General features: G+C 40.6%; 1 protein-coding gene across 3 annotated transcripts in view; it reads right to left on the bottom strand.

Annotated features, from left to right (window-relative positions):
* Window positions 1-20,190, bottom strand: part of LOC114701108 (contactin-associated protein like 5-1-like) — a 902,756-nt gene that overhangs the window by 408,448 nt on the left and 474,118 nt on the right. The gene's annotated exons all lie outside the window — the stretch shown is intronic.

Below are 20,190 nucleotides of genomic sequence, written 5' to 3'. Positions count from 1 at the left end.
TTGAAAGTGATACACATAGGAAAATACTGCTAAAAAGAGGAATGTGATAAAAGGGAAATTAATCCTGGCTCCCAAGGAAGAATGGCATGAAAAAAAAGAGAGTGATGAAAAGGTTTTCTAAGCAAATGATGCTTTTATGAAAGTGAGATGGGCAAGGAGAGGGAGTAATGTGCTGTGACTGTCATTGTCTGCAGAGAATCCATTGTAAAACCTTGGGAAAATTAGCAAGATGAAACAAGTGGGCAACAGCAGAGATGTGGAAGGAGCTAGAAAGGCAGTAAATGCCGAGGACAGAAGACAGGGACAGAGACCAACACTAAAGTGGTGTTGGCTACATTTCTAACTTAGTAAGGATATTTGCCATTGCATGGGGTAGGAATTGCAGGAGAGTCGAACCTGGGAACTCTAAGAGTGTGTTAGTTGGGGATGTAGTGCGCTTTGCCGAGGGCTTGCCTAGCATACACAACACCCTAGTAAATCCCGAGCAGCACACAAGCTAGGCCTGGTGCTGTCCACCTGTCATCTCTGTTCTCAGGAGGCAGAGGCAGAAGGCTCAGAAGTTCACCTTCACCTTGAGCTACTTATTGAGTTTCGGGCCAGCCTGGGCTACATGAGACAACAACAAAGAGAACCAATTTTGACCAAAATAGAGAAAGCAGTAAGCAGATTACTATTTTCAAGGACCCTTGTGTATCCAAACCAACAAAACAAGTTTCAAATTATGAAGTTATGATGAACTGAAGAATGAATTCATGTGCTCAGCCCCACATATTGTCTGTTTCTGTAGAGGAGTGGAGAAGAAAAGGCTGGACTAATGTTTAAACAGTGGAAAAGTGTTCTTTTGTGAAAGCCATTTTGTGTTTGCATAACAAACTCTACATCCAAACATGTCATACCTTCATTTATACTACATATCTCCTTTAGATGCTGAAAACTAATCTCCCCAGAAATGAGTGCCCCTCTGCTAATGTCATCCCAAAGTGCCACACATCACATCCCCTGCAGAGGCATCCTTCCAAAGCCATTGAACAGCAGCTTTTGCATGATAGGGCTCAATTTCTCTGAACCTTCTACCCAAGCCGATAGCATTTGTGGAAACCAGGGAGGGCTCCTCAGGGGAGCATGCTATCTGGAGCAGTTGCCCGAAATCAATTTCCACCCAGAGTCCAAGTATCAGCAGGAGATACTCAGTGCAGATCAGGAAGCCAGAAGTCTAACCCACAGCAGCACTTTCCAGGAAAGACATCCCCAGGCCTTGGATTCAGCGGGTAAGGCACTTGCTGTGCATGGATACCAACTTGAGTTCAGGTCCTCAGAATCCAAATGAAAATCCATATGTCCAGTGTGCACTTGAAATCCCAGAACAAGCAGGTGAATACAGTTGTGCAGTGTGCACCTGTAATCCCCAAACAAGCAGGTGGACATAGGTGTGCAGTATGCACCTGCAATCCCAGAACAAGCAGGTAGATACAGGTGTGCAGTGTGCACCTGCAATCCCAGAATAAGCAGATGGATACAGGTGTGCAGTGTGCACCTGTAATCCCAGAACAAGCAGGTGGAATCAGGTGTGCAGTGTGCACTTTTAATTCCAGAACAAGCAGGTGGATACAGGTGTGCATTGTGCACCTGTAATCCCAGAAGACACAGGTGGGTACAGGTGTGCAGTGTGCACCTACAATCCCAGAACAAGAGGTGGATACAGGTGTGCAGTTTGCACCTCTAATCCCAAAACAAGCAGGTAGTCAGTTTAACCAAATAGATTACACAAGCAGATCTTCTCCCTTCTCTCATTGTCCCTAATCCCCACTTCCATCCTCATCACCACATCTCACCCCCCAACTTGGCCAGAGACCCCTTCTGCATCAAAGGCCAAGCTATCCCCCAGAAGTTTAGCCCTCAGCTAAACACAATCAACAACAGCTGGGACAATATGGTAGCACCAGAGCATAGGTATCCTATGATAGTAAGACCTGAATATTTCTAAGCAGCTGAAAAACCAAGACGATGACCTTAAAACTAACTTTATGAAGATTATAGAGGTCCTTAAAAGGGAAATTAAACAATCCTTTAAGGAAACTCAGGAAAGCCAGGCATGGTAGTAAATGCCTTTAGTCCCAACACTCCTGAGGCAGAGGCAGTTGAATTTATGTGAATGTGGGACCTTCCTGGTCTACAAAGAGAGTTCAAAGACAGCTAGGGCTCTGTTACACAGAGAAACTCTGTCTTGAAAAAGAAAGAAAGAAGGAAGGAAAGAGAGAGAGAGAGAGAGAGAGAGAGAGAGAGAGAGAAAGAAAGAAAGAAAGAAAGAAAGAAAGAAAGAAAGAAAGAAAGAAAGAAAGAAAGAAAGAAAGAAAGAAAGAAAGGCTATGGGATGGTCTGTATGTCAAATCTGTTGCTCTGATTGGTCAATAAATAAAACACTGATTGGCCAGTGGCCAGGCAGGAAGTATAGGCAGGACTAACAGAGAGGAAAATTGAGAGAACAGGAAGGCAGAGGGAGACACTGCCAGCCGCCACCATGACAAGCAGCATGGGAAGATGCCAGTAAGCCACGAGCCACATGGCAAGGTATAGCTTTATGAAAATGAATTAATTTAAGCTATAAGAACAATTAGCAAGAAGGCTGCATTGGCCATACAGTTTGTAAGCAATATAAGTCTCTGTGTTTACTTGATTGGGTCTGAGCGGCTGTGGGACTGGTGGGTGACAGAGATTTATCCTGACTGTGGACCAGGCAGGAAAAACTCTAGCTAGAAAGAGAGAGAGAGAGAGAGAGAGAGAGAGAGAGAGAGAGAGAGAGAGAGAGAGAGAGAAGAAAGAAGGAAGGAAGGAAGGAAGGAAGGAAGGAAGGAAGGAAGGAAAGAAGGAAAGAAAGAAAGAAAGAACAGGTGAAGGAAACTGTTCAAGACCTGAAAATGGAAATAGAAGCAATAAAGAAAATTCATACTGAGGGAATTCTAGAAAAGGAAAATCAAGGTTGGAAAATCAAAGTAAGCAAACAGCAACTACAGATATAAGCATCACTAACAGAATGCAAGAGATGGAAGAGAATATAAAAAATTTCATGTCTTGAAGATACATTAGAAGAAATACATTAATTGGTCAAAGAAAATGTTAAATCTAAAAAATTCCTAACACAAAATATCCTGGAAATCTCGGGCACTATATAAAGACAAAAACTTATGAATAATAGGAATAGAAAAAGAAATTCCAGCTCAAAAATCCAGAAAATATATTTAACAAAATTATAGAAGAAAATTTTCCTAACCTAAAGCATATCTTGCCTCTAACAGTTCAAGAACACCAAATGAAACAGTTCAAGAACACCAGGAAAGAAAATTAATGTGCCACAAAATAATCAAAACACTAACCATAAAGAATAAAAAAAGGATATTAAAAGCTTCAAGGGAAAAGTGTTAAGTAACACATAAAGGCAGAACTTATTAAAATTTTACCCAACTCCTCAACAGAAACTCTGAAAGCCAGAAAGATCTAGACAGATGACTTTCAGATTCTAAGAGACCACAAATGGAAACTGATACTACTATACCAAGAAAAAAATTAAATCCCCATAGATGAAGAATTCAAGATATTTCATGACAAAGTCAAAATTAAATAATATTTATCCAACAATCTATCCCTACAAATGGTATTAGAAGAAAAACTCCAACCTAAAAAGGTTTACTACATACATGAGAACAAACAAAAAAAATAGATAATGTCACACCAGCAAAACCAAAAGAAGGAACACACACACATACCACCAGCAGCAACAGCAACAACAAAATAAAAGAAACTCACAATCATTGGTCATTAATATCTCTCAATATCAATCTATTATATTTCCCCAAATAAAAGACAAAAGTTAAGAGAATGGATATGAAAACTGGATCCATCATGTTGTTGCATACAAGAAACACGTCTCAATATCAAAGACAGACATTACCCCAGAGTAAAGGGTTAGAAAAATATTTTACAAGCCAATGGACCCAAAAGCAAGGTGGTACAGCTATTCTAATATTTAACAAAATAGACTTCAAACCAAAATTAATCGAAGGAGATGGAAAAGGATATTTCATACTCATCAAAGGAAAATTTATCAGGATGATGTCTTAATTCTGAACATCTATGCCTCAAACACAAGATCACCCACATTTGTAAAAGAAACATTACTAAAGCTTAAATCACACAACAAACCTCACACATTAACATTGGGAGGCTCCGTCACCCCATTCTTACCAATGGACAGGACATCTAGACAAAAACTAAACAGAAATAATGGAGCTAACAGACATTGTGAATCAAATGGACCTTACAGACATCTACAGTCTATTTCACCCAAACACAAAAGAATATACATTTTCCTCAGCACCTTGGGGAACATTCTCCAAAATTGACCATATACTTGTATACAAACCCTGTCCCAATAAATAAAAGAAAATTGAAATGATGCCCTGTATCCTTCCAGACCACAGATTAAAGCTAGAATTCAACAACAACAGAAACAACAGTAAGCCTATGAACTCAAGGAAACTGAACTACCAAAAAAATTAAAAAAAAGGGGTAAAATCTAAACAGGGAATTCTCAAAAGAGTAATCTCAAATGGCTGAGAAATGCTTAAAGAAATGTTCAACATCCTAAACCATTAGGGAAATGCAAATCAAAATGACTTTGACATTCCATCTTACAATTATATCATCTTTCCAGATAAGTCCAATCTGTAACCTTGATGCTATGGACAGCTATAACTGAGGCCCAACACAAAAATGTGAATTTACTGAAAACATGGAAGCTTTTTTTTTTTTATAATTTAATAGAGCAGTACTCAAGCAGGAACTCTGTACATGAATGTGTCTTGTTATAGTGTCAAAGACTCAGAAAGCCTACATGGATCAATGATGTGCAGATTAAATATTATTTCTGGTTCCACATGACATGTTCAGAGGTAATAAAAAACAATAATAGGTCCAGCCTTTATTATTTTCTCCCAGGGTCCGTGGAAGAGTCGAACAACCAGCTGAAGATTCTAATCTGAGGGATATCAAATTAATCTAAGCACACTGAGTTCTTTAGTCCATTCACTTTATTCTTCTAAGTCAGTTTTCTCTACAGTTTCTTTTCTGTTCTCATACTTAGCTTTTCTCTGTCCCTTCTGTTGTTCTCTTATCTCTACCCAATTCTTTTCATCTTTGTCCTCATCTTTGTTCTTCTAAATCCATTCCCCTGCTGTGAGGGAACCAGTATACACATGCAGTAATTCTTTGGCAAAGCAAAGAGAGGCTTGAAGTTTTCAGGGTTGTGGAGAGAGGTGATAAGGATCCACACATAAAGCAGTAATTGTCAACTTCCAATTACAACATAAAAGGGGAGTGACTGAAGGGGAGTTTTCTGGTAAGGTCAACTAAAGGCTAAGATCAATTAGGGAATCTAGGAATAGCCCCTGGCTGAGGAGGAATTCAAACTTAATTTGCACAAGAAAGAACCTTGGTACCTATGCCTGCCTGGCCTTGAAGGAAATCTCCTTGGGTCAGTGGGAAGTAACCACCTTAACTCAGTGACAAGCAAGTGGCTAAACCTTCACCCAGGAATGTGGGCAGTAAATCTCTTAAATTAGGGTCTTGTGTAAATAAACCAGGGTAAAGGTAAGGAGTTGAGGATTTAACTGTTAGTGGTTCTTTTTTTTCTATCTGTGGGTGAGAGGAGCTAATGTTTATCTATCTGCAGTTTTGTCCTTGGAAAAAGGTATCTTTGCTGAAATACTTTTGTCCAGAGAATGGCTATGGGCAGATTTATGTTAATGAAAAATAAACACAGCTGGGAAAAGTTATCCAATTACCCCAAATGTATAAGGAGAGTTGTGCCCATAAAACTGAGATGCAATCATGAGATTATATGTACACATAACGTGGAAATGCATGGTAAATGGGGAGACTCATAGCTGTTATTGCACAAGAAGTTTACAAGAGACAGCCAGTTCATCAAAAGGTAGTAATTCCATAACACCTCGTGTGATGATTTCCTCTAGCAGAACCCTTAGTTCCATAGGTTGACCTTCTGAATACTAGTTGTCACTGCTGTACATTCCCATGGTGTTTTGCTACCAGCAGCTCTCAATACAGAGACAACTGGCATTTGAATCAGACTGCAGAATGAAGGTGTCTCTTCCCAGTGTGGTTGAATATTGTCTAATCCATTTAGTGTTCCACGATGTCACAAAGCATAGGAAAGATGCATTCATAACTCCCTTCCACCTAGTTTCCTGCTGAAGTGGGGTATCTCTTCTTCTCTTTTGTAGCTGTCAGCTGGCACTTATACCACCAGCCCAGCTTGCCAGTTTCTCCAACTTTCAAACTTCAGACTTGGGTACATCACAGATTTTCTTTATTCATTTGCTTATATCATATTGGGTGGTGTGTCTAGATAAGAAATACCAGATCATGATACTCCTGAGACACCATAATCCAGTGGGCAAGTTCATTATAAACAACTTCAACATCAGTTTGTCTTGTGTGTATGTGACTGTCCTGGTGGGAAGGTGGGAAAGAAAGAGAATTTTATACTCCTCTCTTTGGCTACTGAACTATTTAAACAATGGACTCCAAGAAACTGAAACTCCTTGAGCAATTGAAGGATGGGAGAAAGAAAAGGCTGAAGGTTAATTTCAGCCAGAGTGGGAGCTTGTCTCTCTGAAAGAGATTTTGTACAGTTATGACAACTTTTCTGACCGCCTTGCAGGAGATACTGCTGTTCAGACACTGAGAATGGGCAGCTACACTTAGCTATGAATTATACTTGCCTGTTTTTAAATCTAAACCTCTTATTAAGATCCCACAGATGGATTTGAGAGACACACTGGACCTCTTTACTCCTCATGCTAACATGGTCACGTGGAATAGATCTCCATTCTCTGCTTTTAACTAATACTTGTATGTTTAATTAGCCTCTTGAATAAAGGTACCTGAGTCAACTTTGTCATAGTATAGGCTATGATTCTAGCAAGACTACACTTGTGTGTGTGTGTGTGTGTGTGTGTGTGTGTGTGTCCCCGTCCTACTTGGTTCTATGGAGAAATAAAGCTGACTAGTATAAATAGCAGTGGGGGAAAAGAAATAATAAACTTATTTTCACGACATTTGCCTGTACACTTGAGTGAGTAGCAGAAGCTGGCTCCTGTAACCCTTTGCTGACCCACTGGGTAAACTTCAATCAGGAAAGAACACAGGGTTCCTAACTGCTAAAGGACTATCATCTGCCTTGTTTGTGTGTTAGATCATCCCTACTAGAGTGTGAAGACACTCTAACAGCAAATGAAGCTTTTAACTCAGTCATCTCTCACTTGGTATTGTTTCTATGACAACCTGACTCATAAGTGCACTTGGGGCCTGATTCCTCTACCACAGGTTACATCCCCAGATTTCACAGCCACCATCCTGTGTTCTCTCCTAATTTCCCTGTGATCTTTCTTCTTCATTCACACCTGAGCTCTTTGTAAGAACCCATAGCCTCACCAGTCCTGACTTCCATGGTGGCTTCTAAATGGTGTTTTATCTGTAGACATTTGCATATTTCTGACAACAATCTAGAAAAATTGTCTGCTACTTTTCAACAAATGTATAAGGATATAATAGAAAGTAAGTATATGGAGACACAGAGAGAGAAATGAGAGAGAGGAGGGAAGAAGGAGAGAGATCGGGGTTACCATATAAAGAAGCCAGATGATAGAAAAAGATTAAAAATGCTTCTTAACCTAGGTTACTTATAAAAAAGAAAAATTGCACTAGAAATGTCAGAAAATGGGGTGCAGTGTTAATGATGCCTGGCCCAGGGCTTTGGAGCACATATTTTCCCCACAGAAACTTGACTTATATATATGTGGATCACAGTCCATGACTCAGTAAGTTAGGGCAGAATCTCAAGGCAGGAGCCTAGATACAGGAACAGAGGCAGAACCCCTTAAGGAAAGCTGCTTACAGGTGTGCAACCAAGGACCAAAGACCACTTTCCTGCCTAGGGATGATACCACCTGCAGTGGGCTGAGCCCTCCCATACAAATCATCAATCAAGAAAATACTCGCACAGACTTGTCAACTGGCCAATCTAATGGAGGCATTTCCTCAACTGAGGTTCCTTCTTCTCTGGTAACATCCACGCCCATTTTAGCAGTGGTTTTTCCTTTCTTATTAAACTGTCTTTCTTCTGTTTCTCTGTGTCCCTGGTCCAATGATTTATGCTAGAACAAGAGGACAAGGAAATCTTGGCAGGCACCCTCTAAATCCCTATCTGCTCCTATAACAATGGGCCATTAAAAACTGAATACAGAGCAATCATGCTTTAAATTTTGAGAAGAAATTGAGAGTGCTGCATTATTACAGAACTAGATTCTGGTCATGAATATTTACTGGGAAGCCCACTGTTTTTGTTTTTGTTTTTTGTTATTTTCATTATTTCCTGCTGTATTAGGAGAATGGTAACACAGGTCTTAATTCAGGGGGAAGAAATCACATGTAGTATTGGTCCTGTCTGATGCTTCCGTGTTTCCCCAGTCTTATATGAGTTTTCTTGATTGTAACCTAGGATGTTGGAGCAGATGGTTCTAGTATTCTCACAGGTTCCCCCATTCTTGGAGACTAAACACTCACATCTTTTCTTTGTAGCAGGAGTTACATCTGAATCTTTCTATTGTGGCAATGAGAAATCTAATTAAGCATTTATATCTTAAAAGGCATTTGCCTTGGATGAGACTGCACATAAAGAAGGAACATTAGGGTTCCATTCCAAATTCCTGACTCATTGCATGAAAGAATCCAATAATCCATCAATATGGCTGATAATAATGTGAGTATGCATGTGTGTACATGAGTACGTTTGTGTGTGTGTGTATGTGTACACACGTGTGTGTATGAGTGTGTGCATGTATGTTTGAATGTTTCTATAAAGTATCATCTTGGAAGTGATACCCTCCTTTTTTTTTTGAGCAGAGTCACTCATTAAGACTTGAGAGTTAACGCCGGGCGTTGGTGGCGCACGCCTTTAATCCCAGCACTCGGGAGGCAGAGCCAGGCGGATCTCTGTGAGTTCGAGGCCAGCCTGGGCTACCAAGTGAGCTCCAGGAAAGGCGCAAAGCTACACAGAGAAACCCTGTCTCGAAAAACCAAAAAAAAAAAAAAAGACTTGAGAGTTACTAATTCAGCTAGACTGGTTGGCCAATTAGCCCCATTCTCTTATCCTCACCTCTCAGCACTGGCAGTAGAAGCACATGATACCACATCCAGCTTTTGCTGTGAGTGCCAGCATAGAATGCAGACCCCCTCGCTTGCATGGCAGGCACACGTTATGACATGAACTTTGCCCAATCCAATGATATATGCAGATTAGCAGAAGACGGCAGATAAAACTTTAGAAACAGTATTTTCAGTGCCCTCAGCAGGGAGTGACAACCAACTGGCTGGGTATTCCTTCTCTCATCCCTCTCCATCCTGAAGTGTTTTCTCAGGAGAATGCTTGGTTAATACCGAACTCTAATAGAGAATTAGGGTGGCTGACCTCACTGGAGATGATGGAGTGAGAGAATTATATGCAGTAGCTTAGCAAGGTGCTGTTCCAGGGACTGCACAATGAAAAGCAGAGGAAACCAATGAGAGTGGGAACAAGTTTTGAGCAGGCTTCTCCTTCCAAATATATTCAGGTCATTCTGCCATCACAACTAAAGTGTGTCAAATGCTGACTGAAATCCAATAAAACACATCCAACTAAAAGCTTTCAACTGTGGCAGAGGGGCTCATCAAAACGGAGATCTTTTAGTAATAACACAATTACAGTGATTTCCTCATGATTGATGGGTGGGATATCATGACAGCTGCTCTTGTTGAAGGACTTCTGATAGGGAGGACTGGATACCGTTTAAGTCTGTGTGATGGGACTTCAGTATAAATCAAGTGCATTGGCACTGGTCTTCTATACACAAACATCAGTTCATAAGATGTTGCTGCTCTGAGACACTGTGGACACTGACATGAGCTTATGTGTTTACAACTCAGTATAAGAAAACAGGTCTGGTTTGTCTTTCCTGATGACAGAATCATGAAATTCCTGATACCATTGATAAAGCCCAAATTGCTTAATGGGACAAGCATATTTTCCTACAGAACTCTCAATTGTAGATGTCAAAAAAATAAATAAATGAAATACTTTCTTAAAACCAAAATGACTTAAAACCTTGAGGGCTCTTTTTAGTATTTCATCTCATTCATAAATCCAAATAATACACTTCATAAAATTAATGTTGCTGTGGATACCACTCTATATAAATAAAACACTGATGGCCAGTGACCAGGCAGGAAGTATAGGCGGGACAAAGAGAGAGGAGAATTGGGGAAACAGGAAGAAGGAGGAGAGACACTACAGCCACCGCCAGGACAAGCAGCATGTGAAGACGCTGGTAAGCCACCAGCCACGTGGCAAGGCATAGATTTATAGAAATGGGTTAATTTAAGATAAAAGAACAGTTAGCAAGAAGCCTGCCACGGCCACACAGTTTATAAGTGATATAAGCGTCTGAGTGATTATTTTATAAGTGGATTGTGGGACTGCGGGGCTTGGGGAACCTGGAGAGAAGCTCTCCAGCAACAAATGTAACTTGAAAGCTACCCAAATTCTCTATGTGGACATATAAAGATTGAAGAGCTAAAGCAACTCCGTTTCAAGCAAGTCCCTCACCCCAGCTTGAAACAGGCCTGAGTTTCAAAATTCTCAGAGCTGCTGACATAAGTCCCAGGACAAAGTCAGGATGTTTGAAGAGCCATCTGGTAGCAACTGATTAACCGTAGAATGCACCAATGCTAGAGGTAATCTATAAAGTTTAACAAACAACCAGTTAAAACTACAAAGTAAGATAACACAGAAATTCTGAAAAGTCCCTAAAACTTGAGCCAATCAGAACTATACCCGTACTAACACCCCTAAATGACATAACCTTGTGGTTTTTACCTTTAAAAACTGAGCTTACAGAGGGGCAGGCACCTCCTCCAGCCTCTACTATGTTGGATGGCTTGACGAGGTCCCTGTCGCACGGCTTGAACTGCTTCAGGAAAACTTGCCTTTGCATTTCAGTGAGTTTGTGTCGCTGGTGGTCTCTTCCGGTAGTCTCATGCCCAGGGCATAACAAAGATATGGAAGCATGTCTTTCCTTTGAGAATCCAATACCTATATTAGTGTGTCATCTTTTCACAATGTCATCTTTCTTGCTTTAATAAGTCTCCAACTATGCCTCATATTGGCTTATCCTGAAAATCTTTCCTCATTGAAGCCATAATTCTTGAGATTGATCTGAGTGGATGTCTCTGAAAAGACATTGTGCTTCTACTGGTGATGCTATGGTTCCACTCTTGCTGCTCACATTTCCAGAACATTCTGCACCCAACATGCAATATAGGTTCATTGGTTAAACAGCACTTCAGCCAGATTGCAGCATATGCGAGAAATAATTTATTAAGCTGGGACAAGGAGCTGTTAGAACTGAGAATTCTGAGAGACATTCTGAGAGAGTAAAGAATAGATCACTGTGAACCCATTTTTTTTTTTTTTGAATGGAACCGAATGGAACAGAAAAGAGTGAAAAGCACAGAGATAAAATAAGAATGAATTCATAAAGTAAGAATGCTTTACCAGGAAAGATTAACCTTGTTGAACCGTGGAATGCAAGATAAGCAAAGCTCTGTCAAGTTCACTTTCTTTCCTCAGCCCAGTTCTCTGTAACAGCCTAAACCCAAGGTCCAGGGAGAAGCATTCAGTGGTATTTACTTTTTTCACACCCAAACTTAGTGCAATAACACCTTATTTGCATGATACAGAGAAATCAAGCTAGAAGTGAGCTGGAAGCTTCCTCCATGTTATGTATGCTGTTGGGGGTGGGGGTGGGGAAGTCATCAGCAGTCTTAAACATTTGTGAACCTTAGGAAATATGAGATCAATCTACAAGGTTGTATGGGTCCACTTGTGCATCAGTGGGGCTACTGTTATGGTGGTAACCACTTTCTGATTATATTTGAGGTCTACACAGCAGGAATGAATTCACTCCTGCTACTGTAAACCTGATCAGAAAGCCATGGCCAGTGAAGTGAGAGTCCATAAGGGAAAACTGAATGTTGATGTTTAGCTAAATTGATATAGCATCAATCTAACTTCTAAATTATTTGCATTTATATCCACAAACAAATGCTACTTTTATGCTTAATTAAAGAAACCCCTTCTTACAGTGAATAATGATTAAGAGACCCACAACTGCACCAGATCCTGAGAATAGGGAAGATTGCTCAGCCATAAACAGGACACTTTTACTGTCTCCTCCATGGCTCAGGAAATGGTACAAAAGAGATGAGAAGTAAAGAGTGTGAGGGCCAGAAAAGAGAAGGGCTGTGAAGGTTTTTGGGTAAGACACAGACATGGCAGTTCTGAACTCAGAGCAGCTGCAGATGACTGCACTGCGTTTGCCCAAGAATAGACCCATCAGCAGCCAGGCACAGATGGAGGATGAGTGCTAGACCCCACCTCTCACTGTTGAACTATATGTTACCAGTAGACCGAGGGAGGGGGGAAGCATTGCCTTTGCTCCAAAGGATATTTCCAACTCAGTGGTCTCACATGGCCCTGACTAAACTAAATGGGTTTCAAAATACAACTGTGAATCTAGACAAGAGGAAAGTAGGGAAGAGATGGGACTTGACAGGAATTGAAGAGAGATAAGAAAGTGTGAAGAAGAGATCGATTAGAATGCATTATTTGCATGTTTAAAATCTTCAAAGGACAAAATCAGTCTTATAAGATGAAACTGTAGGTGTCTTAGGACAAACATATTTTATACCTGAAAAATTACAATATTTTTATGTAAATTAAAAGAGTGTCTTAACAGGGGTATAAGAGGTCAAGCCTGAAGGAAACTTCCAAAGAAAGGTATAGAGCAATTCTCTACTCTGTGACTCCCTTAAAGACTCTGTGCTAAAAGAAAGAACTTTTTCAAGCACAGAAACCTTCTAAAGGTCGGGAAATGAGTGCCAATTTTGAGAAAGGGGACTGCCCTTCCATAAGGTGTATAATGGTAGAGCCCAGACATGAATTAAAATCATCTCCATCAATCTCCACACCAGGTTTGTTTCCTGGAAGCTGCACAGTGTTGACCCTGCTGACCCGGCTAACACTTTGAGTTTAGTTGAGTTTATATACTTATAGGACTACTTAAACTTTAACAGTGAAAGATAGCTAACTGAACTTTCCACTAGTGTGGCTCTTGGGCCCATCTCTATGTTGGAAATCTACCCTCTTTTAAGGTCTTACTTATTTGTCAATTTGTGTTGTCTTTGTGAATCATGAGTTATGGCTGAAATGACCTCTGACAGAGTTTATCTAGAATTCCCAAGTATGGGCAGTTGTTTTATCCTAGCCAAATTTTTGGCATGGTTTTGTATTTGTAAATGCATTTTTATTGAACATCTCACTAGCTGAAAATCAATTGACTACCTACTAGTGACTCAAATTAAACACCCCATGGAAGATTCTGGAAAACTATAATGTTGTAGGTTGGAAAGACGGTGAAGAGGTTACGGTTAAGAGCACTGACTGAACAATCAGGAGAAGTGGTGTTTGTGTCCCAGCATTCTTGTAACAAGCCAGGTGTCTGACACAAGCTTGAGCTTCAGTTCTGAAGTGGGAAGAACAGGACTGCTGGGCCTTGCTGACTCCCAGCCAAGCTGAGAAAGCACAAGCTCCAGGTTCAAGGAGAAGCTTAGTCAAAGGAATAGGAGGAGAGTGAATGGGGAGAACACAAGATGAGCTCTTTTGGTCTTTGAACATGTGTGTAGATCTGCACAAATACATGTGTGTACACTCACACACACATGCAATTATGCAATATATAGTTATTGATGATATAATACATAAATAAATATTTAAAAATAAGGAAGAAAACTGTCGTATCCTTTGCATTAAATGATAACCTGGATATAAACTATAAATAAAAGCTAGAGAGGCAAATCATTAATCTTTAGTCATTCTCAGTTGGACTGTTTGTTCAACTACCCCTACTACCAGCTTCTGCCTTGGGTGCTTCATTTCAAGGCAAGAGTGTAAGAGCTAGAGAGGAAAACATCAAAAACAGAATATAAAATAAGCCAGTTGGCCAAGAAAAGACTAGAAACCATTCTCTACAAATAGATTATGCTCAAGAGAAACCAGGATATATAAACATGGGGAGGGTGAAGTTATATAAATATGTCATGAAGTGTCATTTGTGGCCTTGTGGCCCAGTGCTTCCGGGCTTTACTCTCAGTTCACCAGCCACTTCCCTTTCTTCATAAAGTATTCTCAATTCTATTTCTAATCATGTGTCTCTGGCCTGATTCTCTGGCCTGGGACATAAGAGTCTGCAAACTTTGTAAATACATTGGGACTCACAAATATGTCCACAACAATTTCACCATTCAAACACTGATCATTTTTGGCAATAAAACTCTGGGCTGGACTAGAGTCACCTTGCAATAACACAAAGTGGGTAATGAATCTGGTCACCATTTTAAAAAGGCCCAAGGTCACAAATCAGAGTGGGCTGAGGTTAAGTTTAAGTAGACTAGTGACTAAGGTGAACGCTTCATGGACAGGATGGGCACATGGAGGACAGATGTGCAGCCCCTCTCTCTGGAATGCCCCAAATATAATCAAAATGAAATGTGGAAACACCCCCTGCCCACTTTTTTTTGGCTTTGATTGGAAGTGATAAGTCAGGTGTGGTTGATGCATTTTTGTTAAGATTTTAACAAAATGCCAAAAATACCATACATTTTTTTAAAATTTTCTCTGTGTGTGTGTGTGTATACATACAAATGTAGGAACCCATGGAGGCATAAAGAAAGCACTGGATTCCCTGGAGCTAGTTATTTCTGTTGTGAACCACCTGATGTGGGTGCTGGGAAGCAAATTTGGGTCCTCTACAAGAATAATACACATTCTAACTGCTTGGGCCATCTCTCAGCCCTTGATCCTAATTTTTCAGACACCCCCAGCCCTGTGCCCCAAGAAAGCAGACCCAGCTTGAGGTTTCTCTTACTTTGACTGATTTTAGAGTGTGTTAGATGGGCTATTTACAGAATTCTATCACTGTGCTAAACAGTTATTTACAAAGAATGCTCAATGTGGGTGTTTGTTGTGTTTCTAATCATCCCTCAACCAATACAACATGCTGCTGGGTAAAAAATAAAACTAGCAGTTCAAGGCTGAGCTTCAGTCACGAAGCACCAGGAGAAGCCAATCAAGCATTTATAAGCTAAAGGAAAAATGATCTTGATTCAATCTAATTTGTGGGGAAATATTTCAAAGCCAGTTCTTGATTTTTTTCCAAAACAACTATAACCATTTCTAATTTGATTTATCTGAAAAGTAGTCAGCGTGACTGGCATGCCACCAGCAAATGTAAGGAATGACTGCCTGTGTGCTTCTTGATTTACAAATTCAGGGAGGGCACCAATTCAAATTAAGGCTCCTTTTCATGTCTGGGAGAATAATAGGCTCCTTCATAGATTCATTTATTTATTCAACAGATGTCTATAAGCAGCTCATGCCAGGTCAAGCTTGGTTCACAGGCTAAGAACAGAAGTCTGGAGAAAGTCATGCTTAGACATTGACCACCTGAAGTTTGCACAGCAACAGAATGAGGCTCAGAGATTATGCAGTCACCACCATGATCAAGAGCCAGGAGGGTGGAATGTATCTTCCTGTGACAGCAAGAAACGGGGCTCCAGGAAGTTTCTTTTGATTAGAGCTCTGTAGACAACTAGGAATGAGTCGAGCTGGGAGCAGAATTTAGATGAACGAACAAAAATGAAACATAAACCAGAAAGGTGTCCATTACAATTTGAGAAAAAACAGAGTGCTTGGCATCCAGAGACAATGGATGCTAATGCTCTGTTTCTGGAAAAGGAGGTATTCCAGCTTAGAGACCATGCTCTTCAGAGGTTCAATTAAAGGACATCTAGGGGAAAAATATCTGTGATATTGTAGGGAGAGCTCCACCAATGGGCAAAGTGCATAAAGGGAACAGAGACCTCCTTGTAATCCATTCCTCTAGTTTGCCAGTCCTGCCAGCCACAGACCCAGCAAAGAGAGGCTCACAGAAACTAGATACTTAGATTCTCTCTCTCTCTCTCTCTCTCTCTCTCTCTCTCTCTCTCTCTCTCTCTCTCTCTCTCTCTGTGTGTGTGTGTGTGTGTGTGTGTGTGTGTGTGTGTGAGTGAGTGTGTGCATACCATAAATCATACATTGAGGTCAGAAAACAACTCGCTGTGGGAGTCAGTCGCTTCCTTCTACTAAGTGAGATGTGAGAACAGAACTCGCGTGGCAAGCCTCTAGACACTAACTCATCTTGCAAACACCCCACCTTAGTTTTTTAGGCAGAGTCTGTTCCAGAACCTGGAGTTTACCAATTCAGCTAGATTTGGGTCCTCACACTTGAATGGCAGGTACTGGACAGCCTGAGCCAGCTCCACAGTCCTGGTTCACCTTCAGATTCTGTTTGATTCCCCAGCCATTGACATCTCCATTTAGATGCTAAATTTTGCATTTTTCCTCTGAGGCACTAAAAACAAAATTCCTATCAAAGCATTTAATGTTTTCAAATAACTTTGACCCTCACTATAAGACAAAATCCAGAGAAGATTTGGGGATTTGAAGATGGAGGAAAAGATTGAAAAATAAACCCACGATTAAGTTTAAAGAAACTTAGTTTTAAATTAGAAGATTAGCAAAAGCAACTTTATTCTGAATACTTCTTTTTAATGTTAATTAAATGTATTTAGCTGATACTATAAAAACTGTACACTAATAGGACTCCTACTTTATGATGCGTCAGTATGTGAACATATCATATAAGATTTAAATCAGGTTAAACTCTATTCTGAGTCCTCTTTAATTTCTGTTATCAAACAGAAAAAGTTATTTGGGAATATAAGTTAAGAAGTTCCAAAATATTAATACTCTTTTAGACATACCCCTCTCACTTCTAGAAATTTGTTCTAAAGGAATAATATGATACTTGATGAAAATTTATAAACTAAACATTATTATTTATAGTAAAATAAAACTGCATCTAAAATTACAGGAAAAGTTAAATAAATACCTGTATATACACGTGATAGGATACTTTGCTACATGAAACAGTGATAGCTAAGGAAAACATAAAAAAAATATCAAATTGAATGAACTGAATGCAGATTGTACATATGAGTCTTTAAGTATGCATTCCTATTAGGAAAAAGGTATAAAAATCTGATGGATTTCCCCAAAGTTGGGTTTCACTGGGTAACAGAATCATGGCAATTTTCATTGTTGTAATTAAGATTTTCTATATTTTCAACACATTTAAAAGGAAGAAGCAGGGACTGGAGAGACAGCTGAGTGGTTAAGAGCACTGCTGCTCTCCCAGAGAACCTGGGTTCGATTCCTAGCACCCATATGGCAGCTCACAACTGTCTGTAATACCAGTTCCAAGGGCTCTTCTGCCCCTTCTGGCCTCAAAAAATACTGTGTGCATGTGGTGCACACCCTGAATCCTTCAGTCGTGTATACGCAAGTAGCAAAGAGGACAACACATGAGTAATGACCGAATCACAGAGGGGGTGCTAGTGGCAGGGTATAGTTTATGGTTTCTCTTGGGGTTTGTTTTATTTTCTAGTTTATTTTTGAGACATGGTCTCATACTGTAGCCCCCTGAACTTAGATGTATGAGAGTCCTCCTGCTTCAGCCTCCTGAATGCATGAACCACCATACTTGAATTTTAGTTTCTCTTCTAAACTACTTTTCTTGGATTATGGACAAAATAATTACATATGTACAGGTGCATATGAATATGTACATGTGTGTGCATGTGTGTATGTGTGTGTGTGTGTGTGTGTGTGTGTGACTGTATGCAGTTACATGTGCACATGGAAGCCAGACATCAATATTCAGTTATCTTTCTGAGTAGATTTCCCTCTTTTTTTTTGAGACAGAGCCTCGCACTGTTCCTGGCACTCGTTAATTAGCTGGACTGTGTGACCACAAGCCCCAGCGTATCCTGTCTCTGTATCTACAGTGCTGGGATTGCAAGCCAGCATCACCACACCTAGCTTGTTTTACATGGAGAGCGAACTCAAGCACTTTATGACTGAGTCAGTTCCCCACCCCCGTTATCTGCAGCTTCATCATAGACAAGACTAGTAGGATAAAGTAAGTTAACTGTGAAAGTGACAGTGTTGAATCAACTAGCTATCTAGTGCTAAGTGAGGGAAGAATCCCTATGTTCTGACTGATGCACATGATGTCGTCTAAGGAGGACACATCTGTTGCTGGAGGGCTTCTCTCCAGGTTCCCCAAGCCCCGCAGTCCCACAATCCATGTATAAAATAATCACTCAGATGCTTATATCACTTATAAACTGTATAGCTGTGGCAGGCTCCTTGCTAACTGTTCTTTTATCTTAAATTAACCCATTTCTATAAAACTATACCTTGCCACATGGCTGGTGGCTTACCTACGTCTTTACATGCTGCTTCTCCTAGCGGTGGCTGCAGTGTCTCCCCTCAGCCTTCCGCTTCCCAGAATTCTCCTCTCTCCTTGTCCCACCTACTTCCTGCCTGGCAACCTACTTCCTGCCTGGTCACTGGCCATCAGTGTTTTATTTATATAGAGCAATATCCACAGCACACATCACGCTGCCAAATTAAGGAAGTAGACAGTGTCAGCAGAGGGAGGCACCAAACACCATCTGTCTTTATGCAGTGAGGAGCTCAACTGTGCTATGAGGTTCCCTTTGTGCATGTGTTCATATATGTGTCTGCATGTGTGTGTTCAGGTATATGTGTGCTTGTGTGTATATGTGTGTGATTTGTGTGTTCAGGTATGTGTGCATTCATGTATGTGTGTGCTTGTTGTGTTCATTAAATCAGGTGTGCTTATGTTCATGCATATTTGTGTGTCCATGTACCTGTGTGTATGTGTGATCATATATGTGTGTGCCTGTGTGTGCAAGCATTCATGTGAGAATGCTAGTGGATAACATTATGTGTCATTCTTCAGGAGGATCCCACCTTGACTTTGGGACAGGTTTTCTCTCACTGGCAGATCTTACCAGGGATCCTGCTGCCTCCAGTCCTACACCCAGGACTAGAATTATACAAGGGCACTGCCACAATCGTCTTTTTATGTGGATTTTGGGGATCAAGCTCAACTGATACCGTCATCCTTTCAAGTCAAGCACTTAATTGAGCATCTCTCTAGTCCCCAGGATCTCTCAATACTGTGCAAAGACATCCCCTTCAACTGTTGATCCAGGGTCAGACAGGAAGCTGTTTCTCCTAACAGTGCATCAGAGTCTGCAAGCACATCCTCTTGTAATCATTGCAATGCAACTTTACCTAAGTACTCACTGTGCAACACCTGTTGGCAATGGGCTGTTTTCTGACCTGGGAACTTGGATTATCCCTTTCTCCCCTTACAAAAGAATGGTGCTTGGGTATGATCAATCTCCATTACATGATAGTTTTATTTTACTTAAGGATTTAGAACAATGATTGGAACAGAATGTAAAATTTGAATAAAATATGCCACAGAAATTAAGCTCAGGTTTGAAGTCAACCAGAAACATCTCTGGGGATATAGGTCAGTGACAGAGCACACTTCTAGCCATGGATAAGGCCCTGGTTCAACTCCCAACATCAGTAAAATTAAATTAAATTAAAAATAAGGGGCCAGTTGTGGCAGTTTGAATGTACTTGGACCCCATAAGCTCATAGGAAGCAGCACTATTAGGAGGTGTGGCCGTGTTAGAGGAAGTGTGATCTCCTTAGAGGAGGCTGGATGAAACACCATTTATCCAGGCCTTGAGGCTGGAGGGCACACCTTTAATCTGGGTCACACCTTGTGTTGGAAGTGAGTCACTGTGTGTGTAGGCTTTGGGCTTTGAGATCCTTATCTCAAGCTTCACTCTGGGTGAGAATAAGTAGACTTATCATTGACTGCAAGATGTAGCACTTTCAGCTCCAGCACCACATTTGCCTGCACACTGCCATGCCATGCTCCCCTCCATGATCATAATGGACTGAACCTCTGAAACTGTAACTGAGCCACCCTCAATTAAATGCTTTCTTTATAAGAGTTACATGGTCATGGT

This window comes from Peromyscus leucopus, chromosome 15, assembly GCF_004664715.2.
Source record: "Peromyscus leucopus breed LL Stock chromosome 15, UCI_PerLeu_2.1, whole genome shotgun sequence".
Classification (NCBI taxonomy): Eukaryota; Metazoa; Chordata; class Mammalia; order Rodentia; family Cricetidae; genus Peromyscus; species Peromyscus leucopus.
This window is presented reverse-complemented; position numbering and strand designations above follow the sequence as displayed.